Source organism: Electrona antarctica, assembly GCF_951216825.1.
Source record: "Electrona antarctica genome assembly, chromosome: 9".
NCBI lineage: Eukaryota > Metazoa > Chordata > Actinopteri > Myctophiformes > Myctophidae > Electrona > Electrona antarctica.
This window is the reverse complement of record NC_136790.1, coordinates 54,606,128-54,631,809: the sequence shown is the minus strand read 5'-3', so window position 1 is coordinate 54,631,809 and position 25,682 is coordinate 54,606,128. Positions and strand designations below refer to the sequence as shown.

Below are 25,682 nucleotides of genomic sequence, written 5' to 3'. Positions count from 1 at the left end.
AAAGGACTATATGGTAACAGTAATCATTACTATATAGAAGAGTTTGTTCAGTAACAGCTAGGGGTCGCTGCAGCTCTTTGATAAACATAAAATACTTTTTCAGGTGGGTGGCAACATTTCAGCCAATCAGGTGAGAGTATACGTCCATTTATCAGCATCATATTGTAATAAATAGAGTCTAGACCGGTGGCGGATTTAACAATCTGGGGTTCGCAGCAAAGCTGCAGCCTTCTCCATATGGCGGCCATCTTTCCATTCAGTTAAAGTAGCTATAAGCAATTAATATGTCAACATTTTAATGACTTATTTTCATTTTCGTTTTGGTATTCAGACAGCCAGCAATAAGTACAACTCTGTCCCAACTCTGTCTGCCCAGTGTCCCCCCAGTGCCTCCCCAGTACCTCCCCAATGTCTGCCCAGGGCCTAGTGACTCCCCAGTGTCTCCCCAGTGCCCATGCAGTGTCTCCCCAGTGCCCAGTGTCCCCCCAGTGCCTCCCCAGTACCTCCCCAATGTCTGTCCAGGGCCTAGTGACTCCCCAGTGTCTCCCCAGTGCCCAGTGTCTCCCCAGTGCCCAGTGTCCCCCCAGTGCCTCCCCAGTACCTCCCCAATGTCTGCCCAGGGCCTAGTGACTCCCCAGTGTCTCCCCAGTGCCCAGTGGGACCGGCCCTGAGGGGCCACAATCTGCATTAAAAGGGCACGTTCGGAAATACCGCACTGGAGTGCACTCACCTATTAGTTTACATTGCACAGTGCGCTCAGTGCGCTACTCACGAACGTGCCCAAAGATGTTCCTTAGAAGCTTTGTCATTGCTAAAAAAAAAAAAAATCCGGTCGAAATGACTAACCAATCAGCAGACAGGCAAATCGACCAATAACAAAGCTTCTAGGAAAATCATTGAATGCAGATTGCGGCCCCTAGATGTGTCACAGAGACTACATTTTTTGGGAGCGTTTTAACCATTGCTGGCTGTCTGAATACCAAAAAATCACACCCGTGTGAACTGAGTGGTGTAAGGTTGATTCAGCTGGAGTTTTTGTCCGATGTGAGGTATTATATAAGGTAAGGTATTATATAGCCTGATCAGCTCTGATCTGACGTAATGAAATCACACCCGGATGTGATTTCACAACTGGCTTTTTTTGTGCAGAAAAAATGACCACGGTTGCTACGGTCATCCAGTTCACCCGGGTGTGATTTAATTACGTCAGAAATTATTTTGAACATAGCAACCATGCTCATTTTTTTATGCACACAAAAGCCAGTTGTAGGAGTGGTTTACACCACTCAAAAATAAATTAAAGGAGCATTCAGTGATTTGGGTGATTTGGAAAAAACCCCGGTCCACCCCGGTAACAAGATGTGCACATGCACACGCCATACAGTGGGGGAAGTACAACAGACCAACAGCACGTGCACCAAGGCCCGCCCCACTCGATCATGATTGGAGGAAGGCCCCTCTCATCCTGATTGGATGAAAGCTTTGCCACCCAAAGCCCAAACCGAAACTAGGGTTTTCTTTTACCCCAGGGGCTCACTGGGGACAGGGAGGAACTCCTTATATGGTCAGCACACTTTATAGTAGGGAGGATTATCCAAAAAATAAGAAAAAATAAGTGATATTTGAAATAAGTGAAATCACTGAATATACCTTTAAAAAGGTAATTCAAATGTTGACATATTATTGCTTATAGCAGCTTTAATGGCAAAAACAAATTATTTTTCAATGCGAATTGCCAACATGGCCACCGTGTGTTTAATCTGATCCCGTCTTGAGTTCTCTATCCTGATTGGACAAAACATAATTGGTATCCTGACCTGAAAATGGCTTTTTTCTGTTTAGAGTAGCCTACTATCAAAATATATATTTTAACCAAAGAAAATCACTTTACTGCCTACCTTTAATTTGAACTCAGCGCAGAGTCTTACAAATCCAATGTTTCTTAAAGCAGATGTTAAAAAAGGAGTGAGAAGATTCCACATGTTGACATTCACGGTTTCAAGATGATGGTGTCAGAAAGAATTGTTGTATTCCCGGAAACGAGAGGGAAACAAACAAACAAACAAAGGGGAAAGGATTCTCACTGCTTTTATCAGAATAATAATAATTGAATGAATATTCAGTGTGAGATATATTGAGCTCGGATCAATGCAACAATGTTACAAAGCACATGTTTCTAGAAGAGTTTATGCATTTGATTGCAACTTTAATTAATTTTGTAAACTGTTGATAAAGACATTAAAAAAAAGGACAATGAGATAAATGATTAAAAGATAAATCTTTGTACATAACTGTATATATACAAACATAAATGTTGACGGGTTGAAGTTCTATTTTTAACACTGACTAGATAATGTGAAGAGAAACGAAGAAAAAAAAAAAGCATTTCTTTTCTTCTCTGTTGTTTTGCTGAAATGTGTGTTAATTAATCTGTTGTTTTTAAATCTAATCCGTTCGTTTTCTAATTTCTTGAAACAAACGGGGGGGAAAAAAGAAAATGAAAAGATGCGTTTTTTTGGTCCCAACTTTGTGTTGCATGGAGACTTTTTTTTTTTTTTTTTACGTTGTCGGCATGGCGATGTGTTGTGTTGTCATGACGATGTGTTGTTTGGAGATGATGTAACACACAAGGTAAACCGACTGCGTCCCGATCCGATACCGACTATATGCAGACCGGCAGCCATGTTGTCACTGTTGGGGGTTTGGAAGCACTCGTTTTCTGTTAACTCATTTAGGCCTGACGTCAAAATTAATTAAAAAAAGATATTTTTTTAAATGTATTATTTTCTGAAAAATCTTGTTTCTATATCAGTGGTTCTCAATATTTCATGTCAAGGACCCCTAGAATGATATGTATTTGGTCGCCGACCCCCATCTGAATATGTTGTTCCAAGAACCCCCCCCCCCCCCAGAAGCAAAGAAAGCTTTCACTCTGAAAGTATTCAATGATTTGAGGCACATTTGAGACTCATTTTCCCGATTTTTCAAAAATAGCAGACCTACAAGCTCGTAGCGCGGCACTCGGTGCCGCGCTATGAGCTTGTAGATCTGTTATTTTTCAATAGCTAAAGTACAACATAATGCTTTAAATCACCAAAAGGGGTTCCCGCCCAAAATGGGTTAAGCAACAATCCTGCTGCCTCCCGCATCGTGTGCGTGTCCAGGTGGTGTTGCTAACGCAGGGCTGTCGAGTGATATCCAACGAGCACTTCCAAACTCAAACACTGTAGCTCGATCATAAGAGAGAGAGAGGCCTTTGTGGGGCGGTTCTGGACAACCGTGGGTCCGACCGACTCGACACCGGTCACTGCACTCCCCGTGGGGGGCGTGGAACGCGTGTGTCGAATTTGAAGTCGGCGGGGCGAACGGTTCTCGAGTTACGTGGATTTCAGACGAACACACGCACACACACTTAGTGTATTTATAGATGTCAAGATGGCCGCGGTCTGCATATGGTCAATGCTCCCATTCCCTGCTTCCTCGCCTCCTTGCAGTGTTATGTTCGTCGACTAAAGCTATGACGAAAAGATGTCCGTCGACTGCCTTTTTACACTGACGAAAACGAAATAAATACTGAATAAAAACTAAGCTGTGATGACTAAAACTATCGAGTAAATATATATACTGGCAATTTCATCAACAAATGTCAGGGAGGGACTAGTGGAGAAGAGATCCTATAAATGTTAGGGAGGGACTAGTGGAGAAGAGATCCTACAAATGTCAGGGAGGGACTAGTGGAGAAGAGATCCTATAAATGTCAGGGAGGGACTAGTGGAGAAGAGATCCAGTAGAACTAAATGTCAGGGAGGGACTAGTGGAGGAGAGATCCAGTAGAACTAAATCTCAGGGAGGAACTAGTGGAGAAGAGATCCAGTAGAACTAAATCTCAGGGAGGGACTAGTGGAGAAGAAATCCAGTAGAACTAAATGTCAGGGAGGGACTAGTGGAGAAGAGATCCAGTAGAACTAAATGTCAGGGAGGGACTAGCGGAGAAGAGATCTAGTAGAACTAAATGTCAGGGAGGGACTAGTGGAGAAGAGATCCAGTAGAACTAAATGTCAGGGAGGGACTAGTGGAGAAGAGATCCAGTAGAACTAAATGTCAGGGAGGGACTAGTGGAGAAGAGATCCAGTAGAACTAAATCTCAGGGAGGAACTAGTGGAGAAGAAATCCAGTAGAACTAAATGTAATGGAGGGACTAGTGGAGAAGAGATCCAGTAGAACTAAATGTCAGGGAGGGACTAGTGGAGAAGAGATCCAGTAGAACTAAATGTCAGGGAGGGACTAGCGGAGAAGAGATCCAGTGGAACTAAATGTCAGGGAGGGACTAGTGGAGAAGAGATCCAGTAGAACTAAATGTCAGGGAGGGACTAGTGGAGAAGAGATCCAGTAGAACTAAATCTCAGGGAGGAACTAGTGGAGAAGAAATCCAGTAGAACTAAATGTAATGGAGGGACTAGTGGAGAAGAGATCCAGTAGAACTAAATGTCAGGGAGGGACTAGTGGAGAAGAGATCCAGTAGAACTAAATGTCAGGGAGGGACTAGCGGAGAAGAGATCCAGTGGAACTAAATGTCAGGGAGGGACTAGCGGAGAAGAGATCCAGTAGAACTAAATGTCAGGGAGGGACTAGTGGAGAAGAGATCCAGTAGAACTAAATGTCAGGGAGGGACTAGCGGAGAAGAGATCCAGTAGAACTAAATGTCAGGGAGGGACTAGTGGAGAAGAAATCCAGTAGAACTAAATGTAATGGAGGGACTAGTGGAGAAGAGATCCAGTAGAACTAAATGTCAGGGAGGGACTAGTGGAGAAGAGATCCAGTAGAACTAAATGTCAGGGAGGGACTAGTGGAGAAGAGATCCAGTAGAACTAAATGTCAGGGAGGGACTAGTGGATAAGAGATCCAGTAGAACTAAATGTCAGGGAGGGACTAGCGGAGAAGAGATCCAGTAGAACTAAATGTCAGGGAGGGACTAGTGGAGAAGAGATCCAGTAGAACTAAATGTCAGGGAGGGACTAGCGGAGAAGAGATCCAGTAGAACTAAATGTCAGGGAGGGACTAGTGGAGAAGAGATCCAGTAGAACTAAATGTCAGGGAGGGACTAGTGGAGAAGAGATCCAGTAGAACTAAATCTCAGGGAGGGACTAGTGGAGAAGAGATCCAGTAGAACTAAATGTCAGGGAGGGACTAGTGGAGAAGAGATCCAGTAGAACTAAATCTCAGGGAGGAACTAGTGGAGAAGAAATCCAGTAGAACTAAATGTAATGGAGGGACTAGTGGAGAAGAGATCCAGTAGAACTAAATGTCAGGGAGGGACTAGTGGAGAAGAGATCCAGTAGAACTAAATGTCAGGGAGGGACTAGTGGAGAAGAGATCCAGTAGAACTAAGTAATGTCATGCTTGGTCGCCTGTGGGAGTCAATGCCCTGTGGGAGTCAATGCCCTGTGGGAGTCAATGCCCTGTGGGAGTCAATGCCCTGGTAATAGCCGATCTACAGGCTCACCCCCATTTTAATTGAAAATATATGCCAAGGACCCCCATAACAGAACATTTTACGGCTATAGCAGTATTTTCATTTCAAGGGCCGCTGGTTTGACCTGAATTAGTCTACGGACCCCCCATTTAATGGCATTTCTATCTCTGGGACCCCAATGTATATTGTAAAATCAATGTTAATGTAACGGGTCCATTTGGTTCCATTTGTACACTCTCAGAGTTACAGACACATAAGGGTCCATTTGGTTCCATTTGTACACTCAGAGTTACGGACACATAAGGGTCCATTTGGTTCCATTTGTACACTCAGAGTTACACACATAAGGGTCCATTTGGTTCGTAACTATCATTTAGTTGGGGACCCCCTGGAACTCCCACAAGGACCCCTGGGGGTCCCCGGACCCCACTTTGGGAGCCACTGCCTTAACCCATTCTAGATGGGAACCCCTTTTGGTGTTTTAACTAAGCATTATGTTATACTTTAGCTATTGAAAAATCACAGATCTACAAGCTCATAGGAGCTTGTAGGTCTGCTATTATTTGAAAAATCTTTAAAATGCGGCACAAATCTTTTTTTTTTTTTTTTTGCGGCTTACGCCTTTTATTGGTTTTTTGAAGGGACAGACAGTAGGCTGACAGGAAACGGGAGAGAGATGGGGGAAGACATGCAGTAAAGGCCGTGTCGGGCTCGGGAGTCGAACCCGCGGCACACTGCGACTGGATTACCAGTCGGGTGCCCAGACGGTTACGCCACCGCCTGGGCACAAATCTTTGAATATATATTCTTTCAGAAGACTTTTTTTAAATTTCGACGTCAAGCCTAAATGGGTTAAACCATGTTTACCATGTTTTCCAACGTCTCCACTGTGACAACAGTCCAGTGGCTTAATCAGCCTTAATGGCATTTGGCCAACATCGTTACCAAGGAAATTACAATTTTGGCATTTATCAGACGCTCTTAATCCAGAGAGACTTACATTAAGCAAGAACAAAAAGCATGGCAATACATCACATATATAAAAAGTAGTTTTCATGAAACATGCGCAAGCTATGAACGTAACAGTGGAATATCTATATAATGAAACTATATATACTATACTATACTATACTATACTATACTATACTATACTATACTAATAATATACTATACTATACTATACTATACTATACTAATACTATACTATACTATACTATACTATACTATACTATACACTATAAAGTGCTATGACTACATAACATGCACTTCTAGTGCTGTTATGTAACATGCTATAAGTCTGTATCAAATGCTACCTAAGTCTACATAAAGTGCTATCTAAGGGGGTAGGGTAAGTGCCACGGGCCATGATGGAGTCTGAAAAGGTGGGTTTTCAGACTACGGCGGAAGATTGGGAGTGAGGCTGCAGGTTCAGGTTCTGACTGCAATGGGAATAGTTTTGGAGCCAGAAGGGAGAAGAGTTTGGGACGTGTGGGCGTTTTTAGTGAAGGTACTTCCAGCAAATGATAAACATTATAATGATGAATACGATATAAATGATAAGCATGCATGATAAATATGAATGATAAACGTTAACGATAAACATTATTCACATTCAAGATAATTGTAATCCAACTCTGACAACCAGTCCTTGAGGCTGTAGTTTCAGGTTTCAGCCACACGGGGTCGCACACAGACAGTGTATGAGACCCTGATACTGATTCCTCAATGAAAAGGAATATGTAATAATGACGGTTTAATTAAAACACATGTATTAATACAGTTACAATGACACCCACAAAATAAGGACAAATATGTATTTATTTGTTTATTGATTATTGTAGCATCATTATAGAAATTTAAATAAAATAAAAAAGTTGATACTGGAGTGACAGTTGTCTAGCCCAGTGGTTCCCAAAGTGGGGTCCGGGGACCCCCAGGGGTCCTTGAGGGAGTTCCAGGGGGTCCCCAGCTAAATGATAGTTTGGAACCAAATGGACCCTTATGGGTCTGTAACTCAGAGTGTACAAATGGAACCAAATGGACCCTTATGGGTCTGTAACTCTGAGAGTGTACAAATGGAACCAAATGGACCCTTATGGGTCTGTAACTCTGAGAGTGTACAAATGGACCCTTATGGGTCTGTAACTCTGAGAGTGTACACATGGAACCAAATGGACCCTTATGGGTCTGTAACTCTGAGAGTGTACAAATGGACCCTTATGGGTCTGTAACTCTGAGAGTGTACAAATGGAACCAAATGGACCCTTATGGGTCTGTAACTCTGAGAGTGTACAAATGGAACCAAATGGACCCTTATGGGTCTGTAACTCTGAGAGTGTACAAATGGACCCTTATGGGTCTGTAACTCTGAGAGTGTACAAATGGAACCAAATGGACCCTTATGGGTCTGTAACTCTGAGAGTGTACAAATGGAACCAAACGGACCCGTTAGGGTCCTTTGAAATGAAATGAAATGAAATGAGGGCATATTTACCCAGGGTATCTGGGCTAAGCTCAAGAACTTGTTTCCAGCCAAGCCCTGCTCATAGAACACATTTCATCGTAGTGGTTGATGCCTTGTTCAAGGGCATTTCAGCGGTGGTAATTTTTAACGTGTCGGACGGCTGGTTCGAACAGGGAACCTTCCGGTATCTAGACCGCGCCGCTATCCGTTCGGCCACCGCTGCCACAGTTAGTCGCTGAGTTAAATTAACATTGATTGTACAATATAAATTGGGGTCCCAGAGATAGAAATGCCATTAAATGGGGGTCCTAACCTTAGAGTATACTTTAGTCCTGACGGGGTATTTCCATACTGCTGTTTCATATGCTCTTTGAAGGCCTGTCTATACTTTGTGTTGGTTAATCTGTACATGTCTTCAACCAATTATATTCACTAGATTTACTATTCTTTTCATATAACAATAATATTGTTGATCATTACTTTTCTCTTGGTTCTCTTCTGGGAAACCGAGAAGTCAGGGTCAAATGCACAGATAGCGATGCGTTCTGGCTGACTCCCACTCCTCTCTCACCGTTGTCTCCCTCTCTCTCTATTTCAAAAGGCTTTATTGACATGATAAATATGTTCTACATTGCCAAAGCATACATACAACAAAACAAAAGTCAGCATTGCGCACAGTGCCGCACACAGAGACCACAACTCTCTGCGCACACAGAGACAACAACAAACATCCCAACAATAATGAACAACAAGCAATACAGTAGCGATGAAAATAAATTAACAGACAGAAACATAACAGCAACTTAATGACCCTGTTCAGCCAGATATACCTGTCTCTACTGTCCACTGGCTGTCCCTCAGTTGATGACAACTCCACACGTATTTTGCTGCCAAAACTGTGCATTTGGACTGTTCTCCCAGAACATATTGAAGTGATGAGTTATTAATGGTGGATTCAAATTCTTTATATTTTTCTTTACATTTAGGGAAGAATGATTCTCTGATGTCTTTATACTTATACTTATACTCGCATTGTAACAGAAAGTGTAGTTCCGTCTCAGCCAGTTCTGTCTCTGCCTGTTTCTATTGCCAGGCGGTGGTCACTGAGTCTGTACATAGTCAACATCTTCCTCAGTTTTGGATCAGTAACAGTGGTCAGGTAATTTGCCACTGTGTATTCTCGGTTGAGGGCCAAATAGCATTCTAATTTACTTTGGGTTTTTGTTGTGTTTTTCCAATATTATGTGATATAATGTTCTTGTTGCATTTTGATAATTTGGTTAGTGGAGGTTGTTTTAGTCAGGGGAGGGGTGGTGGGGGTAAGTCTCTCTCTCTCTCTCTCTCCCCCCCCCCCCCTCTCTCTCTCTCTCCCTCTCTCTCTCTCTCTGGGGGGTCCTTGAAATTAAACGGGTTGAGAATCACTGCTAGAGCCGTAGCAATTGTCTCCTATACTGTATATGGGGGTCCCTGGCATATCTCTTCAAATGGGGGTCCGCGGGCTAATAAGCAGATCTACAAGCTCCTGTGGTATTTTTGAACAAGTTTTGAAAACTTTGAACATTTTCAATAATTTCGAACATACATTTTTAAAACATATACATCCTCTCCTCTGGGGTCCCCACATGGCACAACACTATTCCAGATAGGGGGTCATTGGCCAAATACATACAATATATGGTCTAGTCACTATAGTCAGTATTAAAGCAACTTGTAAAACAGGCTACGGCTTCATTTTTGCAGATTTCTGTCTCCACGTCACCACTGTATTGTTTGATAAATAATTATATATCAGGCCCCAGGGGTCTTCAATGTTTTTCAGGTCAAGGACCCTGTCACACTTTTGACCTATATGAATGATGAATGATTTTATTTATTTAAGTGTCATGCCACCTTGTGGCCCATCCCTCATGGGATTATATGACACCTTTTCACACAAGTTACAATAAACAGTTAGACACTTATAGTTCTTTACTTATACTGCTGATCGCATGCTACTGATCGCATACAACATAAATACAAATACAATAAATCAAAACAAAACAAAACAACACATAAAACATAAAACAAAACACCGTAACGAGCATACGTATTTTTTTACTGGCTGTACATGGCCTTTTTCCTTAGGTCCCAGGCTTTCTCTAGATAATTTGCCAATTTAAATAAGTATTTTTCAAATAAACGGTTAATAAGTTGTGCATCATTCATATCCATCATATTAACATAGTTTATATTATTAAACAACACTTCTCTAACCGCACCATAAAAAGGACAGTACAACACAAAGTGACACTCATTTTCTATTTCATTGAGATCACACATTTGGCAAATTCGATCTTCTTCATCTAGCCCAACATAACGACCCGTTTCAATATAAAGTGGCAGTATACCTCCTCTAATCTGGGCACCTATACATATACCCGAAACTGGACAAATACTGAAGAATCTCCAGACGGAGTCCTTGGATGCAGAGAAGTGGTTTCTTTATTCAGCTTTTCTTCTACAGGCCAAACATCAGAACTGAAGGACAAAGGTATGCCAGTGTTTTGGCAGCACATTCCTATTTTAGTTTTAGTCATAGTCTTTGGAATGCAACTTCATTTAGTTTTAGTCATAGTTTAGTCACCTGGAATGTTTTAGTGTTGGTCTGGTTTTAGTTGACTAAATCTACAGCAGATTTAGTCGACTAAAATTAATTTTGGCAGGCCTATGATGCAGTCATAATGACTGATTTTACACTTGCTGAAAATGGCCGATCTACAAGCTCACAACGCGTTGCACTGTGACGCGTTGTGAGCTTGTAGTACCTTCAGCTATTTTCAGCATGCAACCAAGTGTACATTGACTTCTCTTATCCACTTAGTCCCTTCCTAACATTTTAGTTTAGTTATTATTTGTTGACGAAATTGTCAATATATCTCCATCTTGCGCCACCCTTATCCCTTATCCCTAAACTTATTTGCCATTTTTTTTTACTATTTTGAAAATCATTTTAAAATAGTTCAAACGAGCCGATCTACATCTACACGTTGTGAGCTTGTAGATCAGCTATTTTAACTATTTTAAAAGGTTTTTTTCTTCTTAGCACGTACCCTGCACTTAAAGTGTCACACATTATTCAACCAATTATACACATTATATAAACAATTATAAATCATGAGTACTCTAAACTAACCCTCTCACTGTCTGCATTTCCCCCCCGCCCCCCTTCCCCACCACACCCCACTGTCCCACGGCTGGTAGTTGCTCCCTACAATGGAGTCAACAATCAACGATCAATCAAGCATCAAACAATATACATATAAAGTCAAAATAATACAATTCTCTGCACCATACAAGATAATAATAATAATTCAAACTTTAACCTTCCTGTTACAAATTATGGGGAAAGAATAACACAGGAACCTAATACAGGTGGTTAAATGTATCATCAGTGGCATGTGTGACCTGCCACAGGCTGGTACGAGGCGCCCCACACCTCCCGTAGGATTTTTGTGCTAAATTTATTTTTAATTTTTTTGCGAGAAAATGATTTGTCCGGACCTCCTGCACCCCCTTTCTGGCAGTAGAGTCACAAACTATAAGGTTCTGTGACCGTCCTCTGGCAACAATGTTTTGATGATCGATTTGACCTCCATGCACCCTTTATAAAAAATGTTTTTGTTGGAGGACCAAATTAAAAATGAACTTTTGATCCAGATGACCTAGAATCATGTATGAACACTCTTTTTCATACAAGTCAACCATGAGGATTCCAAATCTGACCCCTCGTTGACGAAGCAGGGACCCCCACTACCTATTGTATAACACAGTGGTTCCCAAACCTTTTCATGCCAAGGACCCCCAAATTGATACTAATTAGCTCGTGGACCCCCATTTGAAGAGATATGCCAGCGACCGACCCACCATAAGAGAAGATTTGTACGGCTATAGCAGTGATTCTCAACCCGTTTAATTTCAAGGATCCCCAGTTTGACATGCATTAGTCTACGGACCCCCCATTTAATGTCCTTATCTCTGGGACCCCCACTTTACTGCTAAAGGGCCAGGAAACCAAGAAGAGCACTAGGGGCTCACACACTTTTGCGCCAGCAGCTCCCAGGCCCCTTTATATTAGATCTGCCCCGTCTATTAATGTTGATCACCTTAAAGGACCACTTTTCAACCTATCTTTATATAATAGGTCCTCACTAATAATCATGAAAAAATGGCGCAATTTTTTTCTACTCAGTCTGTGTCTCATAGGAGGGCTGTGGGCAGTTCAGAAACCGTCTTCCAGTGACATCATCGATGGGGAATAGAGGGTATGCGCATGCTTAAAGTGAATGGCACATCGAGTGGCAAATCGAGTGGCAAAGCAACAGGCAAAGTGAGTTTAACATTGTTTAATGCAATCAGATAGGACTTTTCTGTTTGGATGCATGGGCTGCCAAGGCCAGAAAGTACTTTTTTGCCACTCTGTAGGCACAACTTCCGGGTTTGATGATGATGTCACGCGCATACTCTCTATACAAGCTAATAGAAACTGCAGGCTTTCTAGTCCTGAAAAGTTGCAATGCGAAAATGGAAGCCATCGTTCTCACGATAATGAAAATCTAAACATTTTTGTAAAAACAAAACTTGTTTAAAAAATAATCTGCCTAATGATGATGTCACTGGAGGACGGTTTCTAAACTGCCCACAGCCCTCCTATGAGACACAGACTGAGTAGAAATAAATTGTGCCATTTTATCATGATTATTAGTGAGGACCTATTATATGAAGATAGGTTGAAAAGTGGTGAAGTGGTCCTTTAACACTCATCTTTTCTCCCTGGCTTTTAATCCCTCTTGAGTCCATTTAATGTTTGTTTTATCTTAGCTTTTTAACCTTAACCTTTCATGCTTATATTTGCTCATCATGTCATCATTTCTTGCTTGTCTCTGTTTTACCACTGATCTGTGCAGCACTTTGGTCAACCTTGGTTGTTTTAAAACGTGTTTTATAAATAAAGTTTGATTTGATTTGATTTTAATTTATATTGTAAAACCAATGTTAATTTAACTCAAATGGGGTCCATTTGGTTGGAGTTACAGACCCATTAGGTTCCATTTGGTTCCTAACTATCATTTAGCTGCAGGGGACCCCCTGGAACTCCCTCAAGGACCCCATGGGTGTCCCCAGTCCCTACTTTGGGCTGCCTGCTTCATGTCACGTTTTGCAAACGTCTTTGAAGCGCCAAGCGTGGGATACCGAGAGGTCTGGAGCCTGTCGGTTGATCAGTTTAATGAGAATATAGTGTGACACCTGTGGCCTTGTCTCACACGTCGAGGTGTCGGACATGGAACACAGACAGACAGGCAGACAGACAGACAGACAGACAGACAGGCAGGCAGGCAGAGAGACAGGCATAATGTCAAAGTAATTATAGCCAATCAAACTGCAGGTTTGTTTGATTCGCGGACCTGTAGCGTCCTGTTGATGGCGTGTTGCGTAACACACACACACACACACACACACACACACACACACACACACACACACACACACACACACACACACACACACACACACACACACACACACACACACACACACACGTTTTACTTGCATGTCAAGGAACCTATTGAAGAGAGAAGCAGAGAGAGAGAGAGAGAGAGAACATACTGGTCAGCTGCCGTGCGTGCGTGCGTGCGTGTGCGTGCGAGCGTGCGTGCGTGCGTGTGTGTTGCTGAGTCAACATTGACGTGCACAGAGAGAAAACATTCCACTGCTCTTCAAACACGTTGCATGACTCAACACTTTGCAAGACGGCCCTTGTTAAAGAAAAACTCGTTTAGAGTGTGCGTGTGTTTGTGTGTGCGCGTTGTTTGTGTGTGTGTGTGTGTGACACACACAGAGTGTGTGTGTGTGTGTGTGCGTCATGTGTGTATGTACACATTGTTATGTTTGAGTCACCGTGGTTACGGAGCACAGGTCACATCAAAGATTTGTCTGGGGGTCGTGGTAAGGGAGTCTGGGGGTGGTAAGGGGGTATGGGGGTCGTGGTAAGGGAGTCTGGGGGTGGTAAGGGGGTCTGGGGGTGGTAAGGGAGTCTGGGGGTGGTAAGGGGGTGGTATTGGGGTCTGGGGGTGGTATGGGGGTTGTGGTAAGGGAGCTTGAGTACCTCAGTGAACCCTGAGAGCTACGCCAGTAGGAGGAAACTCCTAGCCGGTTTTACCAAACCGGACAGGTCTAGGGTGAGAGGTCAGACAGGTGAGAGGTCAGACAACCTTGTGAAAGCATCTGGGGCCAATAATGGAGTATCCCCCGTGTCCATAACTCAACTCATCATGAGCAGAGAGCTTCCATTAGAGCCTAATATGAAGGCTCTGTGACGATTTTGAAAACAAATTCCCTTTTGGAGCTCTGAAACCATGTATCATTGTAGGTCAAACCATTTAAAAGTTCATTTTCACGGCAGCCATTTTGGATTTTGGCCTCTAAAAAAATGTCCAATCCTAACTAACCCCTAAACTTTAGGGGTTAGTTAGGATTGGACATTTTTTAGAGGATATGTTCAGGGGTTAGTTAGGATTGGAAATTTTTTTAGAGGATAGGTTTAGGGGTTAGTTAGGATTGGACATTTTTTAGAGGAAACGTTTAGGGGTTAGTTAGGATTGGACATTTTTTAGAGGATAGGTTTAGGGGTGGATTAGACATTCGGGGTCTTTTTTTTTTTTTTTTACTATTTTGAACAACATTTTTGAATAGTTAAAATAGCCAATGTGTAAGCTCACAATGTGTCGATGTAGATTGGCTATTTTAAAAATGTTTTTCAAAATAGTAAAAAGAAAAAAAGGCAAAGTTAGTTTATGGATAAGGGGTTTAGCATGGACGAAAATAGAACCATTAAAGGTTAGATTTAGGGTTTGGATTTTCCGATTTATACTTGTGCACCAGAGAAATAGCTAATCTACAAACTCATTGTATCTCACAACACACACACACACACACACACACACACACACACACACACACACACACACACACACACACACACACACACACACACACACACACACACACACACACACACACACACACACACACACACAGATAATTCCACGACAGTTCAGTATTGTTTCCCTAGGGGGCAGTACGTGTTCACACCAGGAAGATGTAAGAGGAAAGGTTTTTTTAAATTGGCCTTCACTCTGTTGGCTTATCAGTGTTATGACCATATAGTCACAACATAAGTAACTTCTCTGTGTGAAAAAGGGCAAGCGGGAGGGGGTGGGGGGTTGGGGTGTGTGGGGTGTGTGTGTGCGGGGGGGGGGGGGGGGGGGGGGGGGGCTCCGTTATTCATGGCGAGGAGCGATGTTTCAAGGTTTCACATACTGTAGATCAGGTGATTTAAGGCAGTGGTTCCCAAAGTGGGATCCGGGGACCTCCAGGGGTCCTTGAGGGAGTGCCAATTTTGATGAATTCCCGTTCTGTTCTTTGACTATAAAGTGTCTATTTGTACGTCTCTAAATGTTTTGATGAATTGAACAAGGTGGACCCTCTTGTAAACAAGTGTAATGCTTTATGGTGTCGTCCACTCACAGTTAACAGTCTTTGTATTGAGTTGTGCTTGAAATGTACTGTAATTCGGCAAACTGTTAAATATTTCAATCAATCAATCAATTAAATGGGGGGGTCCATAGATTAATATGCATGTCAAACTGGGGGTCCTTGACATTAAACAGGTTGAGAATCACTGCTAGAGCTATACAAATCTTCTCTTATGGGGGGTCCTTGGCATATCTTTTCAAATGGGGGTCCGCGGGCTAATTAGAGTTGGGGGTCCTTGACATTAAACTACTCCAGAACTACTCTACCGCAGGGCTGGGAGGTACGCTTCTGGCGCATGAAAGGACTAGGCTCTGTGGGTTGACTCCTGTCCGGGCCCCAATATCCTATGGACAATATATTAAATCTCCCTACCTATATGTGATTATTTTTAACTTATGCTTTATTTCGCACCCCATTCGACTGGTATCATGTATTGAATCGGCGAAATCATCCGTTATCAGCACGTTTGAATGGTGCCAAAATGTCCACACTGGCATCCTCACTGTTCAGTATGTCATTATCTGCGATTGTCGCATTGTCATTATCACTGATGTCCAGACGGAGGCGCGCCGTGTCTGGTGGCCATGAGCTATGTGAGGCACCGCCGAGCGAGGCGCTAGCCGAGCGAGTCGCCGTGCTGAGCGTTGCGAAGGCCACCAGACCCGACTCAGCGCCGTTCGAGTTACGTCCTGATAGACAGAGAATAGTATATATTAGTAGCTCCTAGTTCCATCATGCAACAAAATGACACGTCCACCAGGGGGAAACCTTGACCAGGCTATGTGGTGAGGATGCCAGTATGGACATTCTGGCCCCATTCAAACGTGCTGATAACAGATGATTTCGCCGATTATATGGGGTGATACCAGTCGAATCGGCTCACAGTGTCCAGGGCGTGTCCACTTGAGGTCACAGGCCACAGTTACATGCACAAAATGTATTCAGAATGAATGACTTCATTCCGAACAGAGATTCATACTCAACTGTTTACATGGAACTTGAATAAAGGTATTCCTCATTCCTCATGTGTTTACATGCATGCTCATTCCGAATAACTTTGGACATGCGCAGTAAGTGGTTTGGGGTGTAACCTGCTCAAGACAAGTTTGACATTTGAGTTGACAGGGAAGTGAAGTGAATGTAGATGGACGCACGACAGCGTATCCTGGCTACTGCCATTTGTATTGACATTTTGTTTTTAGTTAAGCAGCAATTTGAACAGCTATTTTTTTTACTTCAGGCTAAAAAAAAGAGTCGGGTGAAACGTCACCAGTTATTGCGTTTAGCCGCGACAAACTTTCCCCGGCAAGTTGCGCCTCTTCCCCCACCGCCAAGAAAGAGCAGGAGAGAATGGATGAAAGTCCGAAGCCAAGACTGGTGGGAGCGTATAGTTCTTTTAGAATATACAGACGCCGAATGGAAAAATGACTTTCGGATGAAACGTGCGTCTTTTGTCAGACTCTGCACACTAATGGAGAGATATATGGCCCCTGACGAGGTTACGGTCAGAGCGCCCATTCCTCTAATGATGCGAGTGGCCATAGTGCTTTATAAATTAGGGAGCTGTGGGGAATACAGGCTAGTAGCAAATCAATTCGGCATACACAAAAGCACAGTCCATAAATTCACATACATGTTTTGCAAGGGGATTGGGTGGGCCGATTCGACAACTTGTCCGTGTCCCAAATGAGGAGGCCATGGCAATAGCGGAGCGGTTCCAGGCAGCACACCGCATTCCCCAAATTATGGGGATTATAGATGGGACACACATCCCTATCCTCCCTCCCTCAGATGGGTACAAGCTGTGGTTGATGACAGGTGCTGGTAGGTAACCTCTCATAATCATTTAATAGGCTATAGGCCCAAAATAATTTGGAATGAAACTAACTATATACTGTATGTACCATGACGTTACACACAATAGCCTATAGGCTCTAAATATAACCAATGATATAATAGCCTATACATTTCGATCCCAACAACACATTCCCATATAGCCTAACATTTACAGCAGCAGTCAGTTGTCACAGCGGCCTGGCCGTCAGAACACTAAAATACATTAGCAGCATTTGGAAAATAAAATATAACTGCGGTGACCGCAGTCCATCTCAGAACATACAGATAGCTGTCACCCTCGTAATCTTCCTCCTCCTCAACAACCTCGTCAACGCTATAGTAGCCTAGGCTAGGCCTACTACTAAATGATGTAGGCTGGCCTATTCTTTTTATTTGATTTGATTTGTGCCCACCAAAGAAATGAGATATTCGTTTCTGCTATAAACAACCTGCAGTTGACAGAATCGAATGGGCATTGCTCCCCGTGCGTAATTCGCGCTCCGCAGCACCCTTATTTCCCGCAAACACGCATATAAATTAGATGTGTGTGTGTGTGTGTGTGTGTGTGTGTGTGTGCACGTGCGTGCGCGCGTGCGTGCGTGCATAGTAAGCAAGCGTGTGTGTGCGTCCGTCCGTCCGTCTGTTACCAGCTATGATTAATGCTATGATATTAAAGCAGGACAATGTAACTTTCCTCTTCTACCCAGCACTGTTCTTTTGGCAAATCTAGTGAGCAAATATAAGACTTCCGGTGGACGATCTCTTCAAAATAAGAGTACCCTCTAGAGTATTGAAAAAAAGTTTAATTTGCACATTAAAACTACAAATGAAGCATTTAAATGATGCTATATGATGCTATAAGACACACATTATGTTTCTGTGTAAAAATAAGTAATTAAATAACGTAAAAAAGTTATCTAAATGGATAAATGCTATTCACTGGAGTGCATGGACTTTATAAAGTGTGTCTTCACAATAACTGTAATGTAATAACAATACTAATAATGTAATGTAATAATTATTTAATTAACCACGCTTTTATTCTGAAAGCAACCGGATGTCTTAAATTTGCTAGCTCTCTGGCAGGAAGTTCTAGATTTGCCAAAAGAACGGAGCCCTTCTACCCCGGATTTGAACCTGGTTTCCTGCGCAAGTGCAGAAATGTTACTAGTTATGTGTCCACACACATTTTGTTTAAACTAAACATTATTCTGGAAATTTGGATTGAACAATGAGAATTGTCCTCTCTGTTCGATCCTCCAGTGCTCCAGTCCAGTGTCAGCTTGTATTATTGTGCCCATGTGCTGCTGTTTCTCTTCCTGTTTATGTTTAACGTCACAGCATGGACATGCGCAAAATAATTAATGTATTCCAAACAGGGAAGCGTTCGGAATAAGGTGTTTATATGGTAGCTCTATACCGATGCAAACGGTATATACCACCCCTTCAGACCCGAATGAAAATTCATTCGGAATGGGATATTCTATTCCAATTGAGGTGTTTACATGAGCATTTTTATTCTCATGACTGGAATGAATCCATTCATTCCGAATGAATGTCTGCATGTAAATGTGGCCACAGTGTCCTGATGTCTACACCCAGGCGACCCTGGATAGACAGTTCAAGTTTCCCGAAACTGATCACAAGGAACACAGCACGCCTATAGGCACTATACTAAGTTTGGCACTGCTCAAAAGTCTGTCTCATCTAAACAAAACAATGGTTTGTGGCCCTGAAAGCATTGAGCACGGCCTGCAACACTACAAACTATCTAAGTCTTTCAAGAAAAATGTAAATATCTCTAATTTATTAGCATGTATTTGTGCAGTACCAGCAATATTCCAAAATGTACTCTTCCATCTAGTATACAATATACCCAAAAGATTTCCCTGTTCACACACAATTTGCATATACTGTAGCCTATAGTTAGATTACTGTGAAAATATAATGTGATTGTGGCATTTTAATTTCAGACATCTAACTATTGTCTCTGTGTGTATGTCTGTACGTCTGTAATCCACGTAACTCGAGAACCGTTCGCCCCACCGACTTCAAATTCGACACACACGTTCCACCCCACCACAGGGGGTCCAGTGCCCGGTGTCGAGTCGGTCGGACCCACAACCGACTGTGCCTGGGCACTGTGCCTGTGGGCACAGTGCAGTGCCCACAGGCACAGTGCAGTGCCCACGGGCACAGTGCAGTGCCCACGGGCACAGTGCAGTGCCCATGGGCACTGTGCCCGCAGTGCCCTAGTTAGAACAATTTGTTCAAGGACACTTCAACACTAAGTCTGGGGGAGCCCGGGTTCGAGCTGACAACCTTGCGGTTACCATCCATCCGGCCACCCTAACCCCTGACCCACTGCCGCCCCAAATGTACTCCGTTGCACGTAGAAGTCCCATATTCAAAATGTATACTAAAGAGTACAAAAGTGTCAGCATCAAAATGTACTCAAAGTAAATGTACTAATATTGCAGAATATCCCATTTCACAAGTTCAAAAACTGTACAAAATCTTTTGAAAATAGCCGATCTACAAGCTCACAATGTGTCACATCGCGGCGCATTGTGAGATTGTAGATCGGCTATTTTCAAATGGCCCGAAATGTATAGTGCTGAAGTGGTAAATTAAAATGTCTAAAGTAATCAAATTATTGTAGTGTAGCCTAAGTGAAGTACAAGTAAAAATTGTTGTCTCTGAGATGTAGTGGAGAAGTAAGTACAGAAAATGTGACACTCGAAAAGTATACAAATACTTCAGTACAGTACTTAATTAATGCACACACACATTGACAACACTAGGTCGGTTTCTTTATAAACTCAAACTGGCATTTATTTCAGGCATTCATGAGAACTGTATGTTCACACAAAAATAACAAACTATAATCAAACAATTGCACAGTACATCATATTGACCAAACAAATAAATAAAAATACGCAGAATGTAGAAATGCGCGAAGCGCAGCTGAACGTGTCCATGAAACAAAACAAAACAAAGACAACTCTAAAAATAGAATACCTCGTTGGCAGTCTCTTAGTCTTTAGAATGTTCCTTTTACAGTCTGCTTTGGCTTCAGACATCTTGTATTTCTTGTTTTAACAGTTTGTATCACAGTAAAAAACTGCAAGTGTTCTTCTTCCTTCCTTCATGCAGACCAGAGTCTGAGTGAGACTAAATGTTTGCACCACCTGTTCCATGACATGCAATCATGCATCAAACAGTCAGTCAATCAGTCATGGTCCAGCCTAGCTCTACTGACAGACAGGGAACTTTGTTCTGCCTCAGAATATCACATAATGTTTTTAAATGTTTTATTACCTCACATGAAATCAATTATGAACCGAATATGTATTATGTTTCATGAAGTTATCAATAATTATGCTTTATGAATTCATGACCATGAATTGTAGCTATTTGTTATTTTAGTATTTCTTTATATGCCTAGGTAAGCATTTTAATGACAGCACAGGAAAAGGACCTCTGCCAGAATATTGTTGTTTGAGGAAAACTAACTATGTGTAATATGTACAGTAACATGTGAAAGTTAGTTGGCTGTGTGGAATAGAATGTTGATACTTTGAAGGGAAAAAAAAGATAAGGTCCTTTTGGATACTACGGTATATATGTTGCAAATATCACTCTCACAGTTTGAGCAGGAAAAATGTCTCTCCACTAATTTGAGCATTTGGCCTTGGGTAGGGGAGGAATGCAGGGGGGGGTGTTGGTACTCACAGATTTCAGCATCGGTGGTTAAAGGTGATATAGGCAAGTTCCAGTGTTTGTACACAGAAGGTGTAGGTGTTGCCAAACAAATTCAAACTGAGCCACTCCCCTGCACTCCACCCCACCTCCCCCCTCACATCGTCACTCTGAAGAACCCGCCCCACGCACTCCTCCTACCACGTGTATTTGTGTTGTCCTAAACAGCGCATGCGCGCGTGCACGCACGCACGGACGCGCATGGACTCACGCACCGGACATGGACACGAACCTGCAGAAGCATCGGTGGAAATTTATCGGCAGCATCAACGTAAAACTAAAACAATTACAAATTACATCGGATACCTGAAGCGAGCTGCTGGACATGAGTGACGAGGTAGATATAATATTCATTTTGAAATAAACTGTGCCTTTATCCTGTGTTTAGGCCTTGTTGGCTAAACGGCCTTAACGGCTAGATAAAGTTGGAGGTTGTTATTTTCAGTCAATAGCTAGCATGATAGAGATGGCCGAGTAACCCGAATTGCACGAGGCAATTCGCCTCACCCACATCTATGTTACTATATAACGTAGCTTGTGCTAATTAAAATGCGTAGTCTGTCGTGTGACAAACGACGTGTAACAAGCCAACATTGATTTGACTTTTTTTATTTTTAGTCGGGAGAAATGCATGGCGATGCTTCATCCGACGGAAGTTCTCCCGTTCAGCCCCGTAGAACACGTCCACCTCGAGTGGAGGAAGAGAGGGCTGAGGCTGACCCCGCAGTTAATCCGCCTCCAGAACGTGGGAGAACAGGCCCGTGGGAAGTACTTTACACTAGCAGGGGCTGAACGTGTACCTGAGGGTGCGCGCGCGCAGCGCGCGCCGCAAAAATGCACGTGCACGCGCATCATGCACGCGCATTTTCGCGCATTTTCACGCGCAAACGTGGCCTTTACTTTCCCTCTCCACATGCAAGTTATATATGAACGAACTGACACAGGCAATTAACCAGGATAAGGTGCCAATACTGTGATACAGCATATTTAAATCTCTTTTTTTTTCTTTTCTCTCCTGTTCGAGGGGGGGCTGTGCCTGGGGGGAGGGGGTGCTACAGCCCCCCCAGCACCCCTACTTCCCTCAGCCATGAGGCAGAGGGAGAGGAAGACGAGCGAGAGGCAGAGGCCGAGCTGCGGTGACTGAGAGAGTTGGTGTCCACTCTATGGTCCACCCAGAGGGAATCGAACCTCCTCCTCCTCCTCCTCCTCGTGGAAGGGGGAGGGGGCGAGGGCGAGGGAGACGAGGAGTAGCTGCCTTAGAGGAGCAGCAAAGAATAGCTACTCTCCAAGAAGAGAGAAGGGTCCACACACCGGTTTGTTTTACCAGTGATTGATTTATTGATAGATCTATGTATTATATATTGTGTGTGTGTGTGTGTGTGTGTGTTTGGTGTGTGTGTGTTTGTGTGTGTCCTGCCTCCATGTATGAATGACATTATCATGTCAGATAATAAAATAAGTAAGCAGTGGAATTCACATTAATTGTTCTACTACACTGGGTCTGTGTTGAATCATTAGGCTATCAGGGGTGCCCATTACGTCGATCGCGGTCGACCAGTCGATCGGATACAGCCGCTAGATACTGTGTGTGGGACTGTGGGTTTTGTGCAGGCCTACATTCCATGCAGCTATAAAATTTGCATTAGGATTCCTAGCAGTTGTGACCTTCTAACCTGAACCCCATGCATTCCTGCCTTATCAGCAGCTATTGTCTCTGGTCCATTTCCTGTCCTCTCAAACTATAGGTAGCAACACAGACTAATCATCAATGCTAATCCATATATTAGAATAATATTACGTTTGCTTTATGCACAGTACCCTGTGGATCTACTGCAATTCACCCACATGTTATTTGATCCCTCAGAGTCTTATTCAAAGTTTGGACATGGAGGAGATGAGACAGTTTTCCCTGGCTCTGTTTGACAGAGAACCTGCACTTGTTTTTGATGCACTTAGTGCCTACCAACATCCGTGCGTCGGATAACTGGAGAATTTCGTTATTTACTTTGTGCAATTAGTTTTTAATTATATACCTCGTTTTATTATTTGTAATATTTGAAGACCCTTTGCACATTTTTGATTTTGTACTATATTTGTGAGAAAGTCCTGCACACCTACAGTGGACAGGTGCGTCGGATAACTTGAACTGGAGAACAGAAAGAATCCCGCACACTGTCTTCACTTACAGAAATAGATTTATTGAGCAACGTTTCAGTTCAGACCTTCATCAGGCATGCCTGATGAAGGTCTGAACAACCTTACAGAATCTAATTCTGTAAGTGAAGACAGTGTGCGGGATTCTTTTTTCTCTAGTATTGCATATATACATTTGTAAAATGGCCGAGCAATAATAGCTTGATTACCATTTGCACAATTTGTATTGTTTCGGTGGCAATTTAATTTGAATATATTCTATTATTTTTACTTGTTTACATTTTGCAAAATCTGTCTTATTGATAATAAAAAACATTTTGATTTTCACATTGCTTTCAAATTCATGGTACCCAATATTGTTCTGATAACCTGGCTGTCAATGAAGCAAACAAATCCACAAGAAACAATTTTAATTATTTAACGATGGGCAAAACACATGTACATTTGTACAAAAGATGCTGGTGATGAGAAAATAAATGAAAACACATAAAAAAAAAATATGTACAGTTGTAAACACGTCATTTTTTATCAGGTTGATTCCTGAAAATGTACAGTCTCTATACAGTATCGATAAAAGTTGGTATCACTATCAGGCAGCCCACTTTGGCAAAGTCCTTTGTGTGCAGGGTGTCCATCTGAGCTCAGAGCTCGGGCCTTTGTGTGCAGGGTGTCCATCTGAGCTCAGAGCTCGGGCCTTTGTGTGCAGTGTGTCCATCTGAGCTCAGAGCTCGGGCCTTTGTGTGCAGGGTGTCGATCTGAGCTCAGAGCTCGGGCCTTTGTAGCAATGAAGTATGGGGACAGTAGGATGAATTCAGCACCTAAAAAAGACAAATACATAAGGTCAAACAATTGTGTAATATAGATGTATGCCATTTTGATGGCAAAACCTTATTAGGACGTCTGTCCTTTCATTTATCTAGTAATAATACGGTAACCAGTGTTGTTTTTTCCCAAAGAATAAAAAATAGTTCTCAGCCACCATGACTGATTTGGATTCCATAGAAGCCAGCATGTCTGCTAAGGAATCGTGTTGCACACACACTGAAAATAGCTGATCTACAAGCTCTCAATGCGTCTGATGCATTGAGAGCTTGTAGATAGGCTATCTACTTTTGTATACGAATTGAAGATTAGAGCATTTTTATGTTCATAGCATATTTTGTATATAGGCAAAGGTTGGAGCTTCAATCTGTGATCTTTTTCACCTGGTATGTACAACAGGAACACTATTACTAGAACATAATTACACAAGTGTTAATTGTTTACAAAAAGCGCCAGTGTGTCATACCATTTCATAAATTGCTCATTCGGACTTGGTCTTACAAACACGTTGAGTCATTTTATTTTGCTTTAATCCATGTATCATTTTGATAAATCAGATAACAAAGGCATAGGAATAATGGCCCTAACATACACAGCCATCCGTGTAGTCGTGTTCAATTATTGTTACCTCAGCAATTCATCTTGCTATTCCATCTCGTCAACGGATCGGAGAGTCACGTCCGGTGCTCCTATGGAGAAAAGATGGGTGGAGGGGAAGGGGATATATATTGTTACATGTAAATAGTTGCTACACTTACATAAGTAATGTTATAGGCCAGAACACAGATATTTCTTCCAAATTAAAAGTAAGTTCAAGGTTGTACTGTATTGTTACATTTTGTGTACAGGTACATAAGAGTAAAACTTATTTTTGTTTGGCTTCCTTCAGACAATGCAGCAGCAGAGATAGCGTAACATTCAAAACAACAAAAACCCAGCAGGCACAGGAAATAAAGGGATAGAATGAAGTGTACAAGAAAGAGCAATCAAGGAGTAAAAAAAAAATATTGTAACATGTAATGCAGTTGACATACCCTGGTCATCACCCCTCCTCACATGGCCTTGGAGAAGTTCTTCCATTGATGGTGCAGGAACAGCTGTGAGCAGTCCATATCGGCGTGGGTCTTCTGCTCTGAGCTTCATGATTTTAGGAAGGCCCTTGTTAGATGAGACTCTCTTGTCAAGGATACGCCTCTGCAGCTCCGGGATGTAGGTGGTCCATCGATTGGACCTTTTTTTGAAGACCTTACACCTACTGCAAAAGAGATGAGATATTAGTTTACTATTCAAGTACAATAAGGGGGTTTTGGAAAAGAGGGAGTCTTGTCAGGGGAGGTCATGAGCCTAGTGGGCATAAGGTGGAAATGCAGATGTAATGGGACCATTTCTGAATCAGGCTTTTACACAGAGATGAGACATTATGCTGAGGCACCAGAGTTATCTCACACCAGATGTTTGCTGGTGTGACATTTTCACATACGTAAATTATGAATGGAAATGAATCCATAAAGTTGTCATAAAGGTAGATCAGTCTTTATTACACTGATATACTTTTTGTATTTTGGAAAAGCAGCCCCCAATTCCTGTGTACCAGTGTTC

General features: G+C 42.5%; 1 long non-coding RNA gene across 1 annotated transcript; it reads right to left on the bottom strand.

Moving 5' to 3' along the window:
• Positions 1-23,801: 23,801 nt before the first annotated feature.
• On the bottom strand, positions 23,802-25,209 carry LOC306929502. The gene is made up of 3 exons (XR_013790797.1): positions 25,118-25,209; positions 24,712-24,772; positions 23,802-24,079 (listed from the first exon to the last, which is right to left on the bottom strand). It is a non-coding gene; the product is annotated as an uncharacterized lncRNA (long non-coding RNA).
• Positions 25,210-25,682: the final 473 nt, after the last annotated feature.